Source organism: Leptonotus elevatus, chromosome 6 (genome assembly GCF_054856555.1).
Source record: "Leptonotus elevatus isolate MCC_2025b chromosome 6, RoL_Lele_1.0, whole genome shotgun sequence".
NCBI classification, from domain to species: domain Eukaryota; kingdom Metazoa; phylum Chordata; class Actinopteri; order Syngnathiformes; family Syngnathidae; genus Leptonotus; species Leptonotus elevatus.
This window is the reverse complement of record NC_141244.1, coordinates 5,697,424-5,722,139: the sequence shown is the minus strand read 5'-3', so window position 1 is coordinate 5,722,139 and position 24,716 is coordinate 5,697,424. Positions and strand designations below refer to the sequence as shown.

Here is a 24,716-nt window from a genome sequence, read left to right as displayed (position 1 = left end):
TATAAGTCCATGGAATATAGTCCATGGTCTTGACACACGTCAAGTCAGTAGCTGGGGTTTTAATGAGTTGATGTGTTTCTGGTCATTTAAAACTGAGCTTAATGCTGAATGAAAATTAACCGTCTCTCGCGTGCAATTTTAAATGTTATGAGTATGGACTACCATCGCCAAAGAGTGACGTTACTCACCAAGAATACGTTACAGCAAATAAACAAATTTGATGGCACGATTCGTTTTGAACCGGACTGAACAGCGGTCAAAGGCGGCCTGTCCAAACATTTCAAGAAAGTGGGTGTGGCTTGCCAGGCTGCCATGTGTCACCCCTCCACACAAAGTTTGTTCATCATTTGTTGAATGACACTGTTGATGGATTGAGCAACACGGTGATCATAAGTTCTCTCACTGTGAAATTTGCACTTGGCCTTCCTTGAAGCACCACCCTCTATATTGTGTTGCGTTTTTGGCTCTGGCTCAGCTCTTTTCAACATGGTGACCAGATGGTAAAAATATCTCAACAAACACAGAAGAAGACAAAAATGTGTGAAGTGATGACCAAATCCTGATTCAAAAAACTTTTAATGGCACTGCCAAAGGGGACTGTTAAGAGTTTTGTAAACCTGTTTTATTATACTGCACAGATCTCAGTTCAGGGTTATAACCAGGGGTGCGCATTTACAATTTTGGAATGTGCTGTTGCAGTCATTCTTATGGGATGGACACTCCTCGGAAGAGAAGCGACCGTGATGAAAAGTCTTCATTCATAGACAATTTTACTACAGCTGTTGCATGTTGCACTCCCAAAGTCATCCTTTGGTGAAAAATGAATCCAAACATTCGACCATTTTGCTTTTGGTTTCGGTATCGTACCATGATTTGTACTTTAGCGTGCCACAGGTCACGCAAGTTGACACCGGAAAAGCAAGGGGGCGTTACAACAATAAAAGTCGGGCACCGAAATGTTTGTTTTCATTCGGTCTGGTTACTGCCGCTTAAGGCCAATTCGGTGCCGTACGGGTACCGACTTGCGATACCCAACCCTATTCTACACATAACCTTTGTTCTTATGAATAGGCACAAGTACATTTTTCCTCCATTGCCTGTAGGCATCTTCTCCACCTCTAGAGTTCCACGTAAATAACCTGGTCAAAAACTCTACAGTCACCAGGACCCTTATGTCCCGGTCCCCCACAATTCCTCCTCCTACTTTTTTTCTCTCATTTTCCTCAACTCTTTAAAGTAATCTTTCCATCTCTCCAGGACACTACGGGCTCCATTCAACACGTTTCCATCTCTCTCCTTAAATGTGTATTCAAGGATCTTCTCGGAAAGTAGAAGCCAAACATCCGTTTGTCACTTTTTTGAAAATGTGCTTGCGGAAGACCATCCTACCAGCTCTGCTGCTCGTCCGGGAGAAACGCCTATCAAATGTTGGGAACGTACAAGCTCATCTTCATCATCATCTTCATCAGTCTCTGCAGCCGGCCTCACTTCATAGACCGATGTCCTCTTGCAGCTCTCAGCCATTTTGAAAGTATACGGTGAGATCAGTTGAGCTACAATGATGAATGTCTAAATCCGAAGCTCATCAGCTACATGCTACAAACACTCGAAGTGCGCATAAACTCAGAAACGAGCATGCACGACGTTGTTCAGGCAGATTGATTGACGGGATCGAGAACAAATAGTTAAGTTGATCCACCCAGAAGGCGCATAGACAAAAAAAATCCTTGAATTCACCTTTAATCACACTCACCTGCTGCACACACTTTACATCGCGCTGTCTAGCCAATCTGTTACTCTCCATCCTGGTGTACATGGCATCGTAAGCCTCTTTTTTGGCCTTTGCCTCCTCACAGTTGTCCATCGTCACCTCTTTTTATATTGCCTCCTCTCCCCAGTCCTCTCAGTGTCCCACTTCTTAGCTAACTTCCTTTCTTGTATGCTTTCCTGCAATTTCTGATCGCACCACAGAGTCTCCATATCCCCTTTCTTACCAGAAGACACTCCAAGTACTCTCCTGCCTGTCTAAGTTCTTCCTGAAAAGCCACATGGCTCTCTTCCCTTCTCAGCTTCCATCATATAGATCACTGCTCTGTCTTTGTCTTCTTCATCTTCCTCACCAACAACAGGGTTATCTTACACACCACCATCCTGTACTGTCAAGCTACACTCTCCCCTACCACTACCTAACAGTCTGTTACCTCCTCCAGATTATATCATCTGAACAAAATGTAATCCACGTGTAGTCATTTTCTAGGATCCCACCGCGACATCTCCAACCACATCTCCATACTGCTAGCCCCAACCTATAAAACAATGGGAAAATGATTGAAGCTAGGAGCGTCAAGGTGTGGCTCAGTGATGCTATGCCTGTGCTTTAAGACTTATTTCAGTGCACAGACTGCAAATGTTCAGGGAAGCAGCTACTGAGGAAGGAGACGTGGGCCTGGAGGAAATCACTTCATCTGTCCTGGGCTTCATCTCAAAATGTGTTGATAATGTCTCCAAAACCATCACGTTCTACCCAAACTAGACGTCCTGGCTGAAATCAGAGGTAAGAGCACAGCTGAAGGCTAGCAAAGCTGCCTTGAGGGCACACAAAGCATCAGCACTCAGGGCAGCAAGAGAGCTGTCTGCAGCCATCAGGAGGTCTCAATACTCTTATGCAAAGAAAATCCAGGGCCACTTCACTTCCAATGACCCTCAGAGCATGTGAAAAGGAATTAAGTGCATCAGAAGACCTTTTTTGCCAATTCCCCCAATGTCAGACTCACAAACCATCCAATGACAAGGCTTATCCTTAGCAGACATGAGAAGAATCCTGCAGAGGATTAACCCTCACAAACTTGCAGGACCTGACAATATCCCAGGGCATGTACTGAGGGACTTTGTCCACTATCTGACCAAGGTGCAAACAGACATTTTCAATACCTCGCTCCAAATAGTGTCTGTCTGAACCTGCCTAATGGTTGCCTCCACCATCTCTGTAGCTAAGAAGCTGATCAGGATGCAGACCAAAAACTCCATCGACATTGCTGTGAACCATCACCTGTACAGGAAGCATCACTCCACTGATGATGCCATCTCAGCAGCTAGTGTTCCACACAGCCGAGACCCACCTGGAAAGTAGAAACTATATATCTACCGCAGTGATGTCCAAACTCGGTCCTCGAGGGCCGGAGTCCTGCAGGTTTCGGATTGTTCTCTTCTCTAACACACCTGAAGCTCATCAGCAGGCTCTGCATAAGTCTGATCATGATCCTGTCATCAGGAAGAGGTGCATTGGAGAAAAATAAAATTGGGGAAACATCCAAAACCTGCAGGACTCCCGCCCCTCGAGGACCGAGTTTGGGCACCACAGATCTACCTGCTTGTCCTGGGACCGGCCTACAATTTTCACTGGCTTGTGCCCCCATAAGGCTGCACTTTACCATGGACTTAACATTAATACTTTTAAAGATACATGTGTGACTCTTTCCAGTTTCATTCAAGTTAAAAATTCTTAAATGTAGATATTCTAAGATCTTGTTTTTTTTCGAGGCATGGTTCATATTCAGCAATGCTTCTAAAGAATGGAAAACCCAAAACATGTGATTTTTTTTTTTTACGCCAGGGCAGCTTTAACCAACATCTCCAACCTTTCACATTGACAAGGTTATCTGGCTCTTGACTCTGATTTGCTATTGCATAATTCATTAGCCATAAATATTTTGTAAAAATGTTGTATTACATACATTTGTAATATAGACATTAATTATTATGTTTTTACAACCTCTAGGCACTGAACAAAGTCTATAAAATGTGAAAAAATGATTTTATTTTATCAATTTTATTTTTACAGACCCTTGTAGATTACCGGGGGCAAATGTGGATTTTTTTTTTTTTCAAAAATTGGGTATCAATCATGAAATTTTACAGTAATCAAGGGTTTTATGATTAGAAATGTAAAATGTGAATGACTTGCTTGCCAATAAAGGTCCTGTTTTTATCTTCTGGTTTAGTCAAGGATGAGTGGGATAGGCTTCAGCATGCCCGCGAACCTCATGAGGATAAGCGGTTAGGAAAATGTATGGAGAATTGAACAAAAATGAAAACTTTCATGCTGCCATTCCATCATGTATGCTCAATGACGGGGGCAGCTACTGTCTTATTTTATATAAAGTGTTATTAAGTATTATGCACTGAGAAGGAAAGTACCATATTCCCACTCTACATGCAGAACCAATTTTATTCAAAGATTGTCTGGCAGCGTGGTTGTGAGTCATGTCTCCATTTCATGGTCCATTTTAGAAATCAAACATTCTTAATTAATCTAATGGGACCAACGCACCGACACTTCCTGTCTGGGATCCTCTGCCTGGAATCCTTCAGTAACCTGAGATGGACCTGTAAAAGTCAAGTGTTAGACATATCCTCAGGCTTTTGGAACTAATCCTTCTGACATCATAGGACTTGCTGAATGGATGGTCTAGGCCTGATCAAGCATGGACTAAGAAAATTTGTTTACATTACCTGGCTTCAGCTACAGCATAATTTTAATTGCTTAGTAATACATTCCAGTAAAAAAAAAAAAGACACAAGAGCACAAACCTCTGTCATTTATCACCCCAAGAAGTAATACTGGATGTGCAAAGCAGATTTCAAAGATACACTACATGCATTTTCTGTATCTTACGTCCTTCTCAGGGATGTGGGAAGACCAAAGCCTATCTTCATTGACTCCCACTATACTTACTAACTGTACTCAAGTTCTTGCACTTTCCTGACCCTGAGGCGGGTGGAAGAGGCAGACACAGACAGAGTGAGGATTTACCTATACCTGCTTGAACATGGATCAGGCGTACTAGGCCCCAAATTCAGCCTGGGAAGTTGGCGCTCAACAATTCACAAAAAGTGGATATACAGGTTAATTATGTACCTTCTGTCATCTAGTGCAAGACCATTTGATCGCTTTGCCTGCTTCTGTAGGTGTGTGGCACAGATAAATTAGCAAAAACTGTTATTTATTGGAAAGTAATAATACATTTTGTCAAAACAATTGATGGATAATTTCCTGTGGCATATCTGATGATCTCTCGCAGCACAGTGGTTAAGAATCACTGCCCTATAGTACAAGATTTCTACAGGACGGTAGCCTGTATACTATAATGCATCCTATATTCATTGAAATGTAGAACGTACTTCCATTTGGTTAAAAGATGGCTGTGCGTATTGAAACTTATATAGCAGGGAACTTAAATTCTGTTGCAATGATTATCTCAGGGCAAATGTCCAAACAAAAACATTTTTGAATTACGTAGCCGACCTGTCAAACAAAATCTTAATGTTACATTTCCTTTGCTTTATTACAGAAATTGTTGTTTTGCTAATACATTGCCGAATGTCTCCCCATGAAGGAAACACATTTTATCCCACTAAAGGAGTACAATGCAAGAACATAAATACATGAATTCCCCAAAACACATTACAGAATTCTTTTTTTTTTTTTTTTAAACAAACATCTAAACCCTTACCTTAACAGTTCACATGTAAAAACAAAGAGCTCCCATCACTTCAATTACCACTCAGCAGGCACAAACACATCACACCAAAGTTTCAAATTGTACTGGCCTAGATTTCGACACTGAACAGAGAAATTATGCACATTTCAAATGCAATATGATTTTATTGACCTTCGAGTGAAGCAGGGCTGTCAAAACAAATTTTTCACATTATAGTTACAGTTTCCCCTCGGAGAGCGGTTATAACTGTGTAATCATTTAAATGTTTAATCACTTCCTCATATTATTAGATTTACAGCACACAACAAATTGACGGATAATGAGTTTTGAAATCAAAAGTCAAGAATAATTGTTTGCTCAACCATTGTTCAAGTTACTGTAAGAATGTAACAAGAAACTGCTTGCAATATTTCAACATGATTATTTATTAGATATGACCATTTGAAATTGTAGTAAAAAAATTTGCAAACATCATGGAAGCTGACATGCTTGAATTGCTTTTGTGGGCCCCATAAAATGATGAGACGGGCCAGATCTGGCACCCCAACCTTGAGTTTGACACCTGTGGAGTAAGGTCTTGGCAGTAGCTTTGACACAACAAAAGTCGCTAAATGTTTGTTTACATTGCGCTAAAATCTGTGCTTTCTGGTGGCAAAATTAATTTGTTCCTCAGTCGTGCAACTCTGTTATAATGGGCTCTCAGTTTGGTTATAATAAAGTCATAATCTCACAAGATGTGAGACACAATGGTTTTGAGCTGGATTCTGCAAAAATCTAAAAGTACTGCTCCCTCCTTTCATTTTTAACCATTTTCTTTTTCAGAGATAAATTTAGGAACTTTGGAACAGCCGTGCTGTTTTATGTCAATACCGCCTCCCAACAAACAAACAATTTGATTTACACGTGAACAGCAGCTACTGTAATAGTGGTGCATGAAACGCGACAACGGCTTCTCAGCCATATTGAATTTTGCATTATCTTACAAATGTACTTGTTAGATTTGGGCTCTTAATGATTAGATGGGTGACATGAGCTAGGTCGTTGTGTTGCTGTGACCTGTCCTGGCTTGGCACACTTATCCAGTTGAAAGACCATCAAGTTACACATTTTCACATGACGGCCAAGACAGTATAAGAGTAGAGACTATTTTAAATAGATTAGACCTTCTTCCGCATTCAGTAGATAAGGCTCCACAGCTGTGTTCTCAATCTTTCTGGCATCCAGTTAATAGTTCAACTGAGAATATGCAGTTTCCTGGTTGTTATTATTATTATTATTATTATAGCGAGCATTCAAGATAAAAGAACCAGTGAAAGTTCCCATCTGAACTTTACATACTAAAAGCAATATATTAATTCCTGCCTCACACAAACAAACAAACCAACATCAGTGTAACATAACGTCCTTGGTGGAGGTAATAAAAAAGCATCTTTGTGCAAAGAATATATAGTTCTATAGACTGCTAAAAGTTTTCCTCTGAATGCATCCAGAAGTTTAGATTTAATTATTCAAATTGCTCAATAGAAAGAGGTTCTTTCCCCACTTCTTTTTCTGCTTCGTGCTACCTTCCCACACTTCATCTCAGCTGCACGTCACACACTTTCTCAAAGCACTCAGGGCCAAAATGAGTTTCAGTCATGGATCATGGCGAGTAATGAAATAATCCCAAAATGACATGTGAAATTGGTGGACGGGAGAAGGTGCCCCTTGATGTGCACTTGATTCTATTCCCGTCTTTGTGCGATCTGTCCTAGTCACGCACCATCAAGGAGATCTGTCGTTGCTGTATTTATATAATGTTGGAGATGTGCGGGCTGGTGACACGGGGTGAAATCAGCCATGTAGGAGTTATCGGATGTTCCAGTTTGTGCCCCCATAAAATTGACATGAGACACCCTCAGCTTGTCCCACCTCTCAGTGCTACAGGGCAGCGGGTGGTTAAAGGTGGCAAGCTGAAAGAGCAAACAAGAAGGCGACGGCCACTCACTGACTTAACCTCTGTCATCAGAGTGCTCCTGTGTCAGCATGCGAATCAAATCAAGATGAATGGGGCCTATCCCGGCCACTAGAGGCTCGCCTCATTGGGCCCAATTTCATCACCGCCAGTAACTGTTCATATAGAAAGATTAATAGAGCGTCCGACCATGCTTCTGTGTGGAGAGGAAGCACAGATGCATACAAATAGGTTCCTTGTCCAAAGACAAGAGGGCGTTATTATGGCGTTACACTTCAGATGCAATAACTGGAGCACCTGAGAGGGGCTTAGCACTCTGATGCCTAATTGATAAGGCCTGACAGTGACAAATTCATTTGGGAGACTTTTTTATTTATTATTGTCTTTTTGTCGCACTTTGTCACCAAGCTATTGATGTAATTGTTGTCAGTGTGCCAGTGAGGGGAGCCCTTCAGCAACCCGTCTCTCAACTCTGTGCCAATATAGTAAAAAAATATTAAAATCTGTGCGTCTAATATTTGCATCTATACTCAAGGGCTACACAATAAGCTTCACCTGCATTATAATTAGTTTTGATTTATTGACATTGTCAATGTTTATCATTTTTTTGCAGGTTGTAACTGCACTGAATCATACTGGAACAATATTTACATGTAATATTTCGGACTACCTTTTATAGCTTCACGAGCACAGCATGAGAAACTTCTCTGACAGGGTTAGTCGAAACCAGGGGTATCCAAACTTTTCCCTTTGAGAATCATATCCAGAAAAACCAAAGGAATGCAAGGGCTGCTTTGATTTTTTGTTTTAAATTCAAGCAATTGCATATTGTTTTAATTGTATTACAGTGTCTTTTGAAAAAAAGGCTACTTAAACAGCTTTCTATAAAGCAAACCGTTTAGGATTTCACAAGATTTGGGGGTGGCCACAGACCCTAGAACCCAGCAGAAAATATCTGGCCATACACTGTACAGCAGCTGAATTCCATCTCTACACTGTAAAAAATAAATAAATAATAAATAAAATTTAAATAAAATTTAAAAAAAATTAAATAACAGAATTCTACTTTTTATTTTACAATTTTTTCTTTATTTTAAAAACATCATTTAATTTACAAAAATAAACTCTGATTTTACATTGTCAAATGTAAAATAACATGAAATCACTATAACTGTAAACATACACTGCTGTATTTATTTTCTTTTACAAAAAAAACTCCATTAGAAATACATATATTGATTGTTAAAATATGTTCACAAATGTATCATAATTTCACAAATATTTGTATGTCATTTAATGGAATAAAGTTTGAACTTTGAAACCCTAAAAAATAAAATAAAAATAAAATAAACATTTATATTTACAGAGACATAAACAGTAAAAATTTGCAATTTTACCATAATTTCTTTGTGAATTGTCTCTTTTTTTTTTTAAGTGAAAATAACTAAAATTTCTGTAATGTCCAACAATCTAGGACATTCATTGTAACAATAATAATTTATTGTAATAAAATTTATTTTGAAAGGACATCTAATGAGATATAATAAAAGGGGAACGCTTGACGGGTGGTGAATAATACACAAAGCAAAGAATTGGACTCACGAATGCTATCTCTGCTTTGAGGCATCAGCACTACCCAAGCATACATTTCATGATATCTAAAATTATCAACAACAGTGGCAGCATGGCTCAGTGGTAGAGTGGTCGTCTGGTATCCCTGAGGTTGTGCATCCAATCCCCTTGGTGAACATGTTGAAGTATCTTTGAGCAAAATACTGAATTCCCAATGCTGCGCCATCAGAAGGTAAATGAGTAGTCAAAATGTAAAGCCGTTTGAGAGCCTCGTATAGTGGAAACATTTGAAATATTGGAATTTTAAACCCAATATCTAGTTTTTCAACAGTGTTTGGCCATGTTTTGAAAGTTTTTTTGTCATCAAAAGTTGACCATTTTTAAAGAATTAACATGTGAATCATTCATGTGATGTGTTCACAATTTTGAGCGGAAAGTGGAGGAAACCATTTTTTGCTTGTAAAAAAAAAGTGTTATGAAGAGAAATGTTGTTACCTGTTTAATTGAAAATAGTTAATTTGCATCTTTGCATAATTAGAAAAGCTCTACAGTCTGTAAAACTAACTTATTAGTTGCAAATGTTGTTTAGTATATGCTGTGGGCCGCTTACAATTGGACAGTGGGCCACAAATGGCCCCAGGGCCATAGTTTGGACACCCTGGTGTAAATTGAACATTCTTATTGTAAAAGCAGTACAGTTTGTCAGTAAGTGCAGATGATATGCTCACCGCAGATTTAAAATAACATTTAAAAAACAAACTGGCTTGTATTTGAAACTACTTATTGTCATGACTAAAATCAACATCTCAGCATGTTATTATTACTATTTCTTTGAAGATGTAGCCTCTTAATTCCGTCGCTTTTTGACAATTTGTGTGTTAGTGTGCATTCTTAATTCTGTCTTGAGCCTTTTCTTCTGATAATTTACCTTTTTTTTTTTCTACTTTGTGCTAGAATTTGGTGCAACATTTAATCACAGAGGCACGTTAGAATTGATTTTCTTCTTTCTTAGTCTTAATTGAGAAGTAAATTATGTAAAATGTAATAATGACTTGGATTAAAACTGACCTGAAAAAAACTCGTTGACAAGTGTGTACATCTACTGTTATGTGACTCTTGTGTTTATACTATATTAAAGCACTTAATCTCCATCACCGTGCTCGTTTTGTGGTGGTCCAAGGGATCCACACATTAACTGATCCCCTAACTATAAAACCACCTGAGTTGTTAGGCTCTAGCAGATGATGTATGTCTAAAATACAGAACCTTTAAGATGTCATCATTAGGCAGTAATTAATGATTGAAGTGACACAAAAGTGAGCTAGTCCAGTGTTAATTATCATGTATGCCTCTGAGAGGAATGTCAGTGAATTGCTTCAAGGCACTATGACAGTAGTCAGGAAGCGGAAGAACAATCCTTCAATCATAGCCTAAACTTTACATTATTGCCTGACATTATTTACAGTACATAGAATTGTTTGTCAATTGAATCCATGGTAAATTTATTACTGCAATATCATGATTGGAGTGCTGAGGAGGCAAGTGGGGGTGTTTATGAAGAACAAACCAGAATTCTGCAGGGGACATTCTCGAAGTTAGAGCAATTTCAATGTTGGCAGGTTGAAATTCCTCGTTTTAAGAAAAACATGTTTCAGGTTTTGGGCACCTATCTTTCAAAGGTCCATAGCAACCAGTACCTTAGGGGGAAAAAATACACAAAACTTTCAGGGAGTGTTGGAAGACCAGTAGAAAGCAAATTCCAATAGCAGATAAGGATACCATCCAAGATTTGAACCCCTTAAAATGTGAGGAAGTTTGGCCTCTCAACTGTCGTAATAGGGCAAAGTGGTGATTTGGGCCCAATTCCAAAACAACTTAATTAAGCTTACAATTTATCTCCTGAGGCATCATCTGCCAAAGTTTGCTTGTTGTATTGTTGCAACTTGTGTGTGTGTGTGTGTGTTTTTTTTTTTATTAGATCAAATTACTGCAATGGGAAACTTGATTTAAGAATTTTGTGTCAATTAAAACATGATTTGTCATTTGATGTGGCCTGTGTCAATAAAGCTGGTTGATATTTTCTCATGGATATCTCAAATGCATTTAATCAGTTCAACACTTTTTATTTATTTATTTGTTTTGCATTGAAGATAAATACATAAGAAACACAGCCCTTTATCCTATTACTTCTACTATTGTGTTAAATTGTTTGCAGGAGGGTCACATTATGGTGTCTTTTTGTTGGGTGCTGTCTCCATTTTTATAAATCATTTGTGAAGTGATGTTAGAGACGAGGAATGCCATGTGCTTTTTAGAACAGGCTGCAGAGACTTGCTAGCTTGCAGCTTGTCTAAAAACGCCCTAGTTACGTTGCACATTACTTACTAGTTGCTTATTTTTATAAACTTCAACTACAATTAGAATTTTTCTGCTGTTGGGACATGAAAATAAAGACCTTAAAAGAACACACCACTAATAACTCATTTTCCAGTATTGGATTAGGCATTGTGTATAAAGAATAAAAGTGCAAATATCTCTGGCATCTTATTCCCTGAATTTTCTTTTAAACCGATTAAGTATAAAAAAAATAAAATTAAATAAAAAAACATACTCTGTGCAACGCCATTATCCTGGTCACATGACCGTGATGACAAATTCCGTGCGTAAACGACAGCTGCCGTCGTTTACTTGAGTGGGAGTTTGCTGACGTAATGGGCAATTTTCCACTCTCCAACTACTTAATTCCTGATCTTTAAAATATCCCTAGATATGACACTTTTTACACAATCTGTAAATCATTGGAAAACATTTAGAATCATTCAGAATATGTATTTATCTCATTTTTTAAAATTTGACCCAAGTGATCAGTTTTGTCCTGGAGTGTCACAGACACGCACGCACGCACGCACGCACCCACACACACACACACGCACCCCCCCCCCCCCCACACACACACACAAACCCCTGGCCAGTGGCATCACTCTTGTCCTGAGGCTTGCATTAATGAATGCAATAAACGAAGTGACACACCAAGCCCATCCACTACACACATTCATTTTCCAGCAAAACATTAATCAATCTTGAACGCGCTAATGCAGCAGACCAATCAATTTGAACTTCTTATGACAATTAGTGGAGCTTTAGCAGCCACTCTAAAACATGCTGACCCATCAACTAGCATCTCCATCAAACTAGTTGGCACTACTGGCAGTTTACTGCTACGTCTCTCGCTTCCAAACTTCCCTGTGTGTGTATATTTATTATGCAAACACACACATAATAGTCATTGGCTGCTGCTGCAGTGCACGCAGAGATCAATTCATATCAATTATACATGCTTAGCAAGATGTGCTCATCCGCATGCTAAATTGTGTGGTGTAGAACTGCACTGCATCAAACTGAAAGGTGCTTCTTGTAGGTTGATTAGGTCATTTACAACAAAGGGGCTCATAATTAGTATGAAGGCAGTGCAGCTCTACACCACTGCAGATAGTAACTATAATAATACAAATATTGTTAAGGTAATAGATAATTGGCAATGTTGCAAGAAAACCGTTTGATAAATCTTTCTTTTTTTATTTGCGCCAGTCAGCCAGCACAGGTTGTGATCTCATGTTGGAGGGCACATGTTAATAGCAGAGTTCAGCCCACATGCGCGTCTATCTGCATAATCCAGCCGCTCTCTTCAGGGTAAAAAGTCAGCCCCCCCACCCCCACCCCCTACTGCACCCCCGCCCTAACCTCCAATCTGCTTGAATGTTGTACACATTCTAACACAAGCGTGCCATGACTACAACAAAGGTGAGCAGAAGATGGTAATTAAAAATTAAAGCAGACAAGAGGTGGCTGGATACACCTCTTTTAACAGCGGTTCAACTGGGGTGGAAAAGGAAAAAGCACAATGGCTCCTTTCACTGGCGCTCTTCCCATCTGTTTTAGGTAAAACGAAGTGACCTTAAAGAACACACGAGAACTCTCTAATGATTAGAGTCTTTGTAGTCATTCTGAAGTACTTCCAATTTTTGATTTCCCCTGATTGTGCTATCTCTTTTGAATGTGTTTCTTTAAGTTTGTCTGTATTTTTATTTATTTATTTTTTTGCTGTCGTTGTCACTTTTCTGCCACTTTCTGATACATTTCTGCAATTGTCATGCAGAGTTAAAAATCCTAATGAATCAGAATTAGATGTAATGGTTAAGTATGAAAAACACAAGGAATTTGTCTGCATGGTCACAACCCGTCCAAGAAACAAGAAAGCAATGACCAGCAGAGAGAGACAGAATGGGAAGCCTGTCAATTTTATAATTAGCACCCTAAGTTTCTTTGATGAAAAACAAGAAAATGTGGTGGTGATGCGATGCAAAACGTTATGTCAGGACACGCCACCAAATGATTATAAATACCTGCACAATCTGCTGACATTCAGTACAATATCTTTCAAGAGGATAAAAGGTATGGATGGATGGATGGCTTTTATTGGCAGAAAGAGGTATCGAATTATTACTGTAGTTGTGGTTGGCATGGGAGGGTCGATGAATACAAGCAAATTGTTCTCAAATGCATGCAGGGCCTTTAAAAACCTTCTCTGCTGGCCACACGGTCTGCCATTTCAAATTGTTATTATTTCCATCAGTCTTTTGTCTTCATTTCATAGCAAGTGTGTATTGGTTGTTCCACAACTCAGATTTTTTATTTAGCACATACTGTACGTTCGAATCTACTTGCAAATATATTTAAGCGTATTGCAATAACTTTAAATGTATTTGTCTGCAGGGTTATTATAGTTTTGGAATTTTCATTTTAGTTAGTTGAGTTTTAGTTTTTTTGTGGTTAGTTTTAATTTGTTTTCAGGGCAGTTCTGTTAGTTTTTTTTAAATTAGTTTTAGTTGTTTAAAAAATGCTTAGTTTTAGTTTAGTTTTAGTTAGTGTCAGCTGGTTTTCGTCTTAAAAAAATGTGTATTACTTGTGTGCAAAATGTAATAAACACCATGGTAAAATGAAAAAAGTAACATATTTCTTACCTGGAGTTGGCTGAGTGAAATGAAAAAGCAGCCGAGGCAAGTAATTGGAGCCAAAAGTCAAGCACGCAAAATTGTCGCTCTCGTTTTCAATGTCACATAATTATATAGCGTTTTTTTACATTATTTTGATTCTGGTTTTATTAAGAGGTGGATTATGTCACTTAAATACACACTGAAGGACCAGTTCTGAAAGAAACTGCTCGCCACTGATGGTTTTGTAGTTAATGCTATGTTGTTAACACTTCTCAGCAAATGGAATGTTAATCAAAAAAGGTTAGTCACATCATCATCATCATCATCATCGTATTCTTTATGAAAACGATACAAGGTGTGCTCAAGAAGTTCACATCCACATTCTCTTTATTTTCCAAGTGCATCATGGTCGGTGGAAATGCAGCAGAGAGAAGCAGGAAAAGCTACGAGTGTGAGCCAGCACACAAGAGTCCATTAAAGTGATTGCAGCAAGTAGTCCGAAATCATTCAAATGATGTAAACACTTTGTTGTTATTTGCTCTGACCGTTTGGCCACCAGTGCAGTGTTTAAGGAATAACCTGAACTATTTGCATAGCAGCGGGTCACAGTTGCACAATTGGTTTTTACGTGGCCTAAATGTAATCTTGGTCTCCGAAGAGTGGAAAAGCTCCATCGCACTTTAGGAGTGATAACAACCTCTCACATTTACATATACATTTACTTTGTCTCTTGTCACAATGTCTTAACCTCCCTGTCCCTGTTTTGGCCATAAATGAACCTGTCTGAGTCTCCGTTCTTACAATCCCCACTTTCTCCTTTCTCATTCTCCTCTTCTTCTTCTCACCCTCCTTCTAAATTGCAAGCCTATATTTCTGGACCTCTGATGCAATTATGCCACCTCGATTGCCTTGACTTGGAAGCAGGATAAAAAGCGCACAAAGCGCAGCTTTTGTGTATCAAGAAAATAAAGGCTTGAAATTGCCTCAGACCCCGGCTCTGTCTCTCGTCGTCTCTCTCCCTCCTCGCGAGTAAACGCCCGCTCATCCCCTGTCTCCATCACGTACACAAACACATTCGCCAGACAGCAAGGCTTTCCTGAGATGGGACAGGATAAAAGTCGACAGTTTCTATTATCAATAACAAGATAAAATACAGAGGTCTTTTATCTCTTAAAATGTAAATTTATACAAAGCTCCACATACCTCCATGCTGTAAATATCTAACATCTCTTAAGACCGCAGAACTAGACTCAATTGATTTTTCTCCCCTCCTCCTAGTTGCAGCCATCTGCAAAATCTCCCAGTCTGGCATAATATCAATGATGAAATTAAAAATCCTCCATTTGTCCAAACCAAGAGGGAGATCACCTTGGTTCAGCCCTTTTACTCTTTAAATTATATGATTGATTTCCTTTAAGCTCATTTGTTTATTTCATTGTTCATATCTGCTCTATCTAAATCATTTCTCAAGTTTATTCTATTGATTTCTTAGGACACTCGCCATCCTCTTTTTTTCCTCTAACCTTGCTTCAACCATATCAGTTTCTTTGAGTGGTCATTTTCATTAAAAAATTCAATGCTCTTCAAATAAGTAGTGTTTATTAAATATTTGCGCATTGACATTTTGGAGCAGATGTTCTACTGCGTAATAAATGAGTCTGATATATTTGTGTTTAGACAGTTTATACAAATTATATCCAAGCATATAACCAGTGTAATTCATGCTTAATATATATTTATATATTTTAAAGTCTGAGAGGTTAGCAATTGTTCTTCTTATTTTTTTAAGCTTCTTTCACATAAATTTAATCAGGGTAAAATTATACCCCCTGTTTCTTTCCATCCTTTTTCCATACCTGTATTTTATTAGTCCTGCCTAATTTTCTTTTAACAAATCGTCATCCTGCTTACTCTACCACATGTCCTTTGTGCAATTGCAAGGAAAAACATTTTCTCTAGGTGACCAAAAACATTTGAGATATAACATCCATGGCAAGTTATCAATTAACAACTTGTCACCCGCTCATCTGAAAATGATGCGTCAAAAATGGCCACACCAGCATGCTGGAAGTCCAACTTGGTGTTGTGCCGTAGAATGCAACCCTGCCGGGACGCGACCCCGAGCTGCGCTTCCATACACTTCTGGCCGGACAGAAGCCAGCATTTGCCTCGCTATGGCTGATGCTCCTTGGCTGCATGACCAGTCACTGGTGGCTTGCGCGACGTTCAGGACTTTGAGCCCCGGTAAGAAGCTGATTTCTCCTGCTAACCTCGTCTGTTTAGTGGCTGAACGCTAATTGCAGACTCGACAGCTCTGTGATGTTAGCCAGGGGAGCTAGCAGTCTGCCTGCCTGAAATCTAGCAGACATTAGCATCGCTAAATGTCTAAAAATGGAGACCAATTGCTATCAAAATTCAGATACAGATTCCTACACTTCAACCCGTAAAAGTAAAAACTAAAACAAAACAAAAAACAATAAGCGCAATATTTTTAATTTTGTGGAGGTGATATTGTTTTTTCCTCATAGGAGCTAACATGCCAGTCAAATCCCAAATACTGTGCCAATTGCTTTTATATTATCACTGGTTGACGCAGACAGGAGTAGGAATGCTCATGTGCATATTTTGGTGTAGTTTTCAGACAAAACAGGCCAGGAAACAAGACAATGATTGTCCCTTTCCCTTAAAGACGTTGACAGGCAGAGATGCGGAAAAAAGCCGTCCATGCCCAACGGCCTAAAAGTGGGCAGCATAAGATGTGTGAAATGTGGTCATATAAAATGTATTAAGTCATTATTGAGTTTTTCAGTGGGGCAAATTTTAGTGCTGACATTTTTACACACAAACATTTTATAGAATTGCCGATGTTCATCCCAATCAATTGTTCCTTTAAGGGATGTTTGAAGTGCTCATTCCATGTTTGTTTTTTAGAAAATCCAGCAGCTTTGTTACGTTGCTAATATGAATATATGAAATTGGAGGAAACTGGCATATTTCAGAGAAAACCCATGTGAGCACAGCAACAAACATACAAATTCATCACCAGAAGGCTGCAGCCCAGATTTGAAAACAAAAATTAGGTAATGTCTTTGAATTAATTTGCTTTCAAATGAAAAAAAAAAAAAGGGACACCTAATAAGTAGCCTACTTGCAATCCAAATACAGTAGCATACAGGAAGTAAATCAGTCAGATCGATGTCCCTAAAACATCCGTTTACTGTTCACTCCAAAACCTATCGAAACTAAAGTCTGCCCCTCAAACTCAGCTGTATCACAGTCACACTTACGGAGCATACAAAACACCACTTTAGTCCATTCAATACCATCAGCCTGGATTTATGCAATGACACAAAAAGCCACACAATATCATGTGAGATTCTCCCATATAATCAGTGACCCCAGAACTGGGCCAATCAAAGCTAGCCTTTTTACATCCCTTTGATTTTTTTCCCCCCAGCTTGTTGCTGATCCCGTTGCAGCTTTTAGATAATGCTAATAGATCACAGGCCAACAGGACGGAGCAGGATAATGGAGCTTTCATTGCAGCCTGATTAACTTGGCTGTAGGGTTCCACCTCAACCCTTTCGGCATGATGGCTCTAATTAATAACGATTGCTCCCCAAAATGTGCAAATGGAACGATAAACGAAGGGCCAACTAATTAACTGCAACCATTTCTACTAATCATTAGTTAACATCCCGTTTTGTCATCATTACGCTGGTGCGTATGTGCAAGGGCAGATAAAACAGGTCAGCCCTTTTTTTCTGCCCCACCATAAAGCTCGACAGCCATATTTTCCTTCCACAATAAAAAGACTAACAAGTAATTAAAGTGAGGGCTGAAGTAAGGTTCGGAAAGTTTCTATCTCTTAAATATCCCCACTGTAGGTGAGGCGTCACCATTTTTCTAAAGTAGTTGCTAAAATCATCCCGTTTTCAGATGCAACTTTATTTGCTGTCAACAGCTGATAGATTTAGAAATAAAGCAAAAAAAATACCAAAACAACCTTAAGAAGAACTGTCAGCACTCTGTATCCTTTACTGCACTGTTCCAACTCATTTGTTTTTGCCAGCAAGGAAATCACTGTCAGTGAGATGCTGCAGATTTTTTTTTTTTTTATCAGGATGCTGAGGCATACTGTTCATACTACGGCCTTTGAATTATGGGTTGTTTGCACGTCCTGTGAAATCGACAGGGTTTAATGATGAACAAGTAGTGTCAGCTGAGCTGCCAATCAAAAAGTTAAAAGTCTGTCCATTGAGCAGTAGAAATGACCCAGTGGGCTTCTACTTGCATCTCTCTCTCAAGCATGATAGCGCACCTACTAAAAGAGTAAGACTTAATGACAGCCTTCTTATGCCATCTGTATACCTGAATATTATGAGAAAATCATCTGTTCAATTGTCAAAATTACTCAAGCATTTCACAGGGGATCAGTGTAGAGGATGGTTGAGACTTTCACGTAGTTTTTTTCCTTGCTGCATTGCAAGGGAAAATATCCACTGCGACGTGACTGCACAAAAAATTCTGTAAAGTAAATTTGACTCTATTTAGAGTGGGACCAAATAAACTCAGTTTTAGAGTAGGCTAATATTTACACTTAAAAGAGAGTAAAATATATATTGGAAAAAAATAATATTATATTATTATTATAATATATATAAGTCACTCAAGGGTTGAGGAATGAACACGCAACCTTCAGTTGGGAGACAGCCTCACTACCACCTGAGCTTATGTCCCGCCTACTGTTGGCTTATCTCCAAAAGGAGACCAAAAACAAACACAAATATAGTTTTTGGTCTCGGAGTTACGAAGATTCCAGCTGACACAAGCGATATACTACTGTAACACACAACAGGAGCTCTGTGGCTCAGGGAGTCAATCGGCTGTCTCCCAAGCTGAAGGTCGTGAGTTCGTTCCTCAAACTTGAGTGACTTTATTTATTTATTTATTTAATTCTTTATTTTACTCTCTTCCAAGTGTAAATATTACTCTAAAACTGAGTCTATTTGGTCCCACGCTAAGCAGAGTCAAATTTACTCGACAGAATTTACTGTGTAGTGAAAGTGTTACAGTAGTTAGCGCTAGATATAATTTTAGTCATTAGTTTTTCATAAATATACAGAATTCGGCTTACCCTTTCTTTAGTTGCACTCTAATGTGTAAGTAACTTTGTGTGAATAAAAACTGTTGCAATTTTCTTGACCGTGAGTGGAGTATGTCAAACAGCAAACTTTTAAAACTGCTCTTGTAAAATCGTTTTTTCCTCTCTGTTTTATATATAATTGTATTTTGTTAGCCGCACCTACGCTGTTGTGACAAAACAGTTATGAGCTTTTGCAGATAATCCATGGTGTTGTGCAAAATCATCATCATCATCATCTTTTGGCAAAAAGTGAATGCAGGTGAGCCAAAGCAATTGAGAAGGTTCTTTGCAGCTGTGACAGTACCCACTCTTTGTTTGGGAAAGGAACTTGGAGTGAAGCATGTGGGACCTGTTTTGGGATAGATATGTGCTTTTGCTAATGAACTGAGGTTGTATACAAATATAAGTCTGTTTGGCCAAATGAGCTTGCTGTTTTGAAAATGTAATTTCAGTTTTAAGAAATGTGCCAAATCTATGGAGAAAAAACTGTAAACGCAAGAATATTTCATTGGTACAATTTGCAGCAACTGATCAAACAGGAATTGCTAGCCTTCTGATGTCAGCGACAGACCAAAAGAGAACGTCTCCATGAAGGCCTTACGCGCTTTTGTTCATTCTAAAACATTAGTCTAGAAACTCTCCAGAATCACACTCAATTGTAGTATATACAGTGTGTCATTGGCTTAAATATAATTATTATTTTAATGTACCAATCAGTGTTTAATTTTGTGTTTGGTGAATGCATGCATCACAAATCTTAATGACTTCTGTGCTCATAGAGTTTGTTGTAAATAATAAACAACCAACTCCTTAAACAAGCATCACGTAAAAACCCAAGCAGACCTATTTAGTTCTATCAATTATTTCCAGGCTGCCACAAAATGCTCAATCACCCTCATTTACTAAAGGTCATGATGTAATTTATTTCAGTAGCTTTTTCAATAAAAAAACCAAACTATTATTGTGTCTTGTGAGAAAAAAATGGCACTTTTGTCTCATAAGATTGTGACTTTATTCTTGTAGTACTATACAAGGGAGCAATAATATTGCTCTATAGATGGTAGCTTCATATTTGCAAGATGTATTGTGACATAGGTGACTTATCAGTGCCTAAAGGGATACAAGCAAACCTAACAGGTCTTATGACATACAGATACATGGCCCAGCTCACGCCCAGGCCCTGGTTATTGAAGCAGGGAAGAATAAATAGATAGACTGGATGGATGGATGGATGCTAGATAGATAGATAGATAGATAGATAGATAGATAGATAGATAGATAGATAGATAGATAGATAGATAGATAGATAGATAGATAGATAGATAGATAGATAGATAGATAGATAGATAGATAGATAGATAGATAGATAGATAGATAGATAGATAGATAGATAGATAGATAGATAGATAGATAGATAGATAGATAGATAGATAGATAGATAGATAGATAGATAGATAGATAGATAGAAAACATCCACAGACTACTGTCTGCCAAGTTTTCGTGATATAAAAAAAAAATTGAGGGAATTAAAAATGAACAGTTGAGATGATGTGCCTACTACAGTGTGCATCCGTCCACTCACTCTTGCAGCTGTGAACGTGGCTGTTTTCAGAATTAACCAATCACATTCAAAATCATGTTAAATGCGAGTCAACACACACCTGCCATGATTGATGTACCTCTGATTTATTCCAAATGAATTTCAGCTGTTTTATTAGGCATTTACTTTGTTATTTTCAACTCTTTTTTGTCTCAACTGGAGGTTTTGTGCTAATGCTGACTGTTTGTTTTTTTTGTGTTTTTTTAACTGCTCTCAATTCACTCTACCTTGACACGGGGCCCACTGCCAGCCTAAGAAAAAAAGCCCCAAAGCATGATGCTGATGAAACCACCATGGTTCACTATTGGTATGGTGTTCCTTTGGTGATGGACAATGTTGTCTAGTCTTGGTTTCAACATTTTGAAGAAACATACTGGGAATCTCCCAAACACATGTGAAAATGTTCTAGCCTGACAGTCATGAGTCATCAGGGTGAAAAGTAGCGGGACCAAGACGCATCCTTGAGGCAAGCTGGTGCTCCCTACTCGCACACAATCTAACAGCCAGTTGCACAGGAGAGAGCTGACACCCTCACCAGGTGCTAGGGGTGACCATATTAAAAGCTGAGCTGGTCTACAAACAGCATTCACACATGTTTTCTTCTGCTCCACATGAAGCGGTAAGCAAATTGAAGGGATCGAGTGAAGGGAGAATTGAGACAATAAGGAGTGTTAGCGCTATAAGCTCAATGTAAGGACATTTTTTTACACAATTTTAAAATGTCTCCAATTAAATTACAATTTAAAAACAATTGATACAATGTCAACAATGCTTCTATGAGCACTGCATATAAAATATCCAACCCAGGACAGTATATTAGTTGGTAACCTCAAGCTCTCAATCTTTGCTGTCATTACCATGGAAGACCTTTTAATGCACAGTATATGGCAGCTAGAATTCTATTAAATTTGCCACAGGACCTATATGTTTCTCGTCATTGTGTCAGCATCAATATTAAACAATATCTATAAGGAGAACTGAATCCCATATTACTATTGCTTTGTTTTCTTCCTATTGAATGTGATTCTTGATCATGCTCATTTTGGAGCTTCATGTAGTTAAACTTTTAATAGATGCTAATTTTTTTATGTTAGTTGCACTAGTGTAGAATGGCACTGTATAGTAGTGGTTGAAATGTTCGTAATGAGGTAACCAAAAATGCTGTTCTTAAAGTTACAGTGTCTAAAAGTTGAGCACTAAAATCTCGCAAAATAATAAAATACAGCCAAATCGCATGCATTTCAAAGCACGCGATTTACGGAGACCACACTTCACAAGCCTACCTCCAATATTATTATTTGGCGTGAGCGAGGGAGCATCTCAGCAAGCGACAGCGACTTGGCAAGTAACGCCGAAAGACCGAGGGAGGTGGAGTTAGCTGGAGCAGCTAACAAGATTAGCTAGTGGGAGTTAGCCGAGCCATAGGCTGGATCGAGCGGCTAACAAGAACGGCTAGTCAAGTCATATTTATTTATATAGCAGTGGTAGAAGCTAGTAAAAGCTTTTGAGAGCAAAGCAGAGGGCGACAAGCAGCGGGAGCCCGAATCACGGCACTCAATGAAGACCACCTGCAGGCCCCTGCTGTGGAAGCTAAGTGACGATCCATTGAGTCCAACAATAGCCGTAGCAGGATGATGGCGACGAAAAATGTCAGCCTCTTGTAAGGTCCAGTCATGTAATATAATTACTGGACCTACGATTATATTTTTAAAAAAAAGTGTTGATTTGATAGGATAGGACATGTTTTTTGCATATTATTGAAATCAATAGTGTTTTTTTAGAATGCATGATTTATTAGTTCACCACCAGATGGCGCTAATTGTAACACACTATACATTTAACCAATTCAAACGGCAATAATGATCAGCGTCAGAATCTTCATTATGATCATCAATGAGTAAATATACAGCTCATGCTTTTTTTCAGCCCTTGTATTTTTTTTTCTTTTTTCCTTTCTTTTTCTTTCCTTTCTTTTTTCTTTTTTTTTTAAGAGCTCAGTATTGTTCATCAGCCCTTGTATTTCATTGGTTTTCATTGTTCAAAAGCACCTACATAGTTGACAAAATAACAGTGCTTTGTGTGCTTTATGAGCAGTAATGGAAGAGACAACAAGGGAGCTAGAGCAGAGAGTGTAGGACAGATGACACTGACACACCCTGACATTGACACAAGTGTCAGATAAAAAGGGGGAGGAGGGACATGGAGGTGACAAATAATAGGGGAATTAGAAATTAATGATTCCGCCAGTATGTAAATGGCAATTAAAGGACGGGCATTGCTCCAGGCTCTTTAGGCCTAACCGCCTCCATTTGTTTGGATAGGGACAAACGTGTGCACATGCGCACACACACACGTGCACTCTTGTGATGCATGTTGAGGCTGTGACACACATCTATACAGGCATAAAAGAAAATAAATCCACAGGGCCCTGGACCAGATCAAATCAATCGGCCATAATGGCAGTGCTGATCATTATGTGCTGCTTTTGTTTGTTTAAATGAAGAGTGAGTGTGGCTGCCATATTGAGTTGGATTAGGCAGTGGAAAACTGTTGCCTGCAGCTTCTAACGTTGACTCACAAACTTTGGGCTCTACAGTATAACACAACGACGACGTATTAGAAATCAGTGTCACACTTACAAAGGTCAACGGCCAGATCAACGATTTAATTTTCAATGTTTTAGTGCAATTCACTATATTTTATCTTTATTTAGTTTTTATAGGTTTATGTCTGTATGTCTTAAATCATTTCATTTTTGACTGATTTTATTGGTATATCTTTTTAAGTCTTATTATTTACTATCTTTCAGTTTCCTCTAAGGAAGCCCTCACTCAGCATAGGGAGTTGTGATGGGTCGTGGTCATGGTCCTGCCCCCTGCGATTTGTTGTCTTCCTCTGGTGCAGACGGCTCGTAAGATGGTGTTTCCTCACAGGTCATGATATCATTATCTCAAATTCAATTCTCTTCTGGGGGGTCAGGAAGACAGAAAGGTCTCAGAATTGTTCGGCAATTAGCATTTGTTGTTTTTGATTTGATGTTAGTGAAAGAGCTGACCTTGGAAAAATAAGCTGGCAGGTTCATCAATGAACCACGTAAAAGGTTCATTTCCTGTCTTCAATTGATGAATGTTCAGCTGCTCACACTGATGGAAGGCCTTGCTCAGCCTTGATCTCAACTATCATGGACGAACAAATTCTGCTTCTGCTGTTTCTGCTAAAAGCACCGTAATGACAATATTGATAAAACGTGCATAGGCTCAAGGCATGAGAATGCTTTGTCAAGGATTTCCAAAACAATCGATTTTAATACAGTATGTCCGAATCAAAATTATTTAATGACATTAAACTGCATTACCTATTTGCTTGTTCACCAACACCACATTTATTTGATAGCGAATTGAGAATGCTGTTGACCTTTTCAAAGTGAATTGTACTTTTTTCAATGTTAGGAATGGGCTATTAACGATACCAGTTTCAACTTCTTGTGGCTGTTTTACGATCAGAAATTATAAAATAGAAGAATATTGTTATTAATTTCATGCAATTATAAGGAAACATGCAATGTTAGGATATATAGGTATTTTCTTTCTTTTCTGTCATTGTCTTTTTGTGGGGGACATTATGTATCAAAAGTACAAATGGTATCGGTATCGGTGACTACTTGAGAGTTGAATTAACTCGTCCTGCAGAACGTGTGTTTGCCGTTCTTATTGCCGGCATAAACAATTGCGACCAACGTCAACAAAACAACTTCGTACAGAAATCCCGTTTGATCACCAATTAAGGGCACTAAAAGAAAACTTAATTATGCTGACATTGTATTGCACTGTGCCTGATGCCAGTGTTTAGGGCGTCTACAGTGTTAGCGTGCTAACGGTGCTCGCGGCTGCAGCTAGAGTCATCGGACTACTTTTCAAAGGCAGTCTAATCGACATGATGATTTGCACAC

At 38.7% G+C, this 24,716-nt stretch overlaps 1 pseudogene; it reads left to right on the top strand.

Moving 5' to 3' along the window:
- Positions 1–2,190, top strand: part of LOC147171869 (uncharacterized) — a 61,564-nt pseudogene extending 59,374 nt beyond the window's left edge.
- Positions 2,191–24,716: the final 22,526 nt, after the last annotated feature.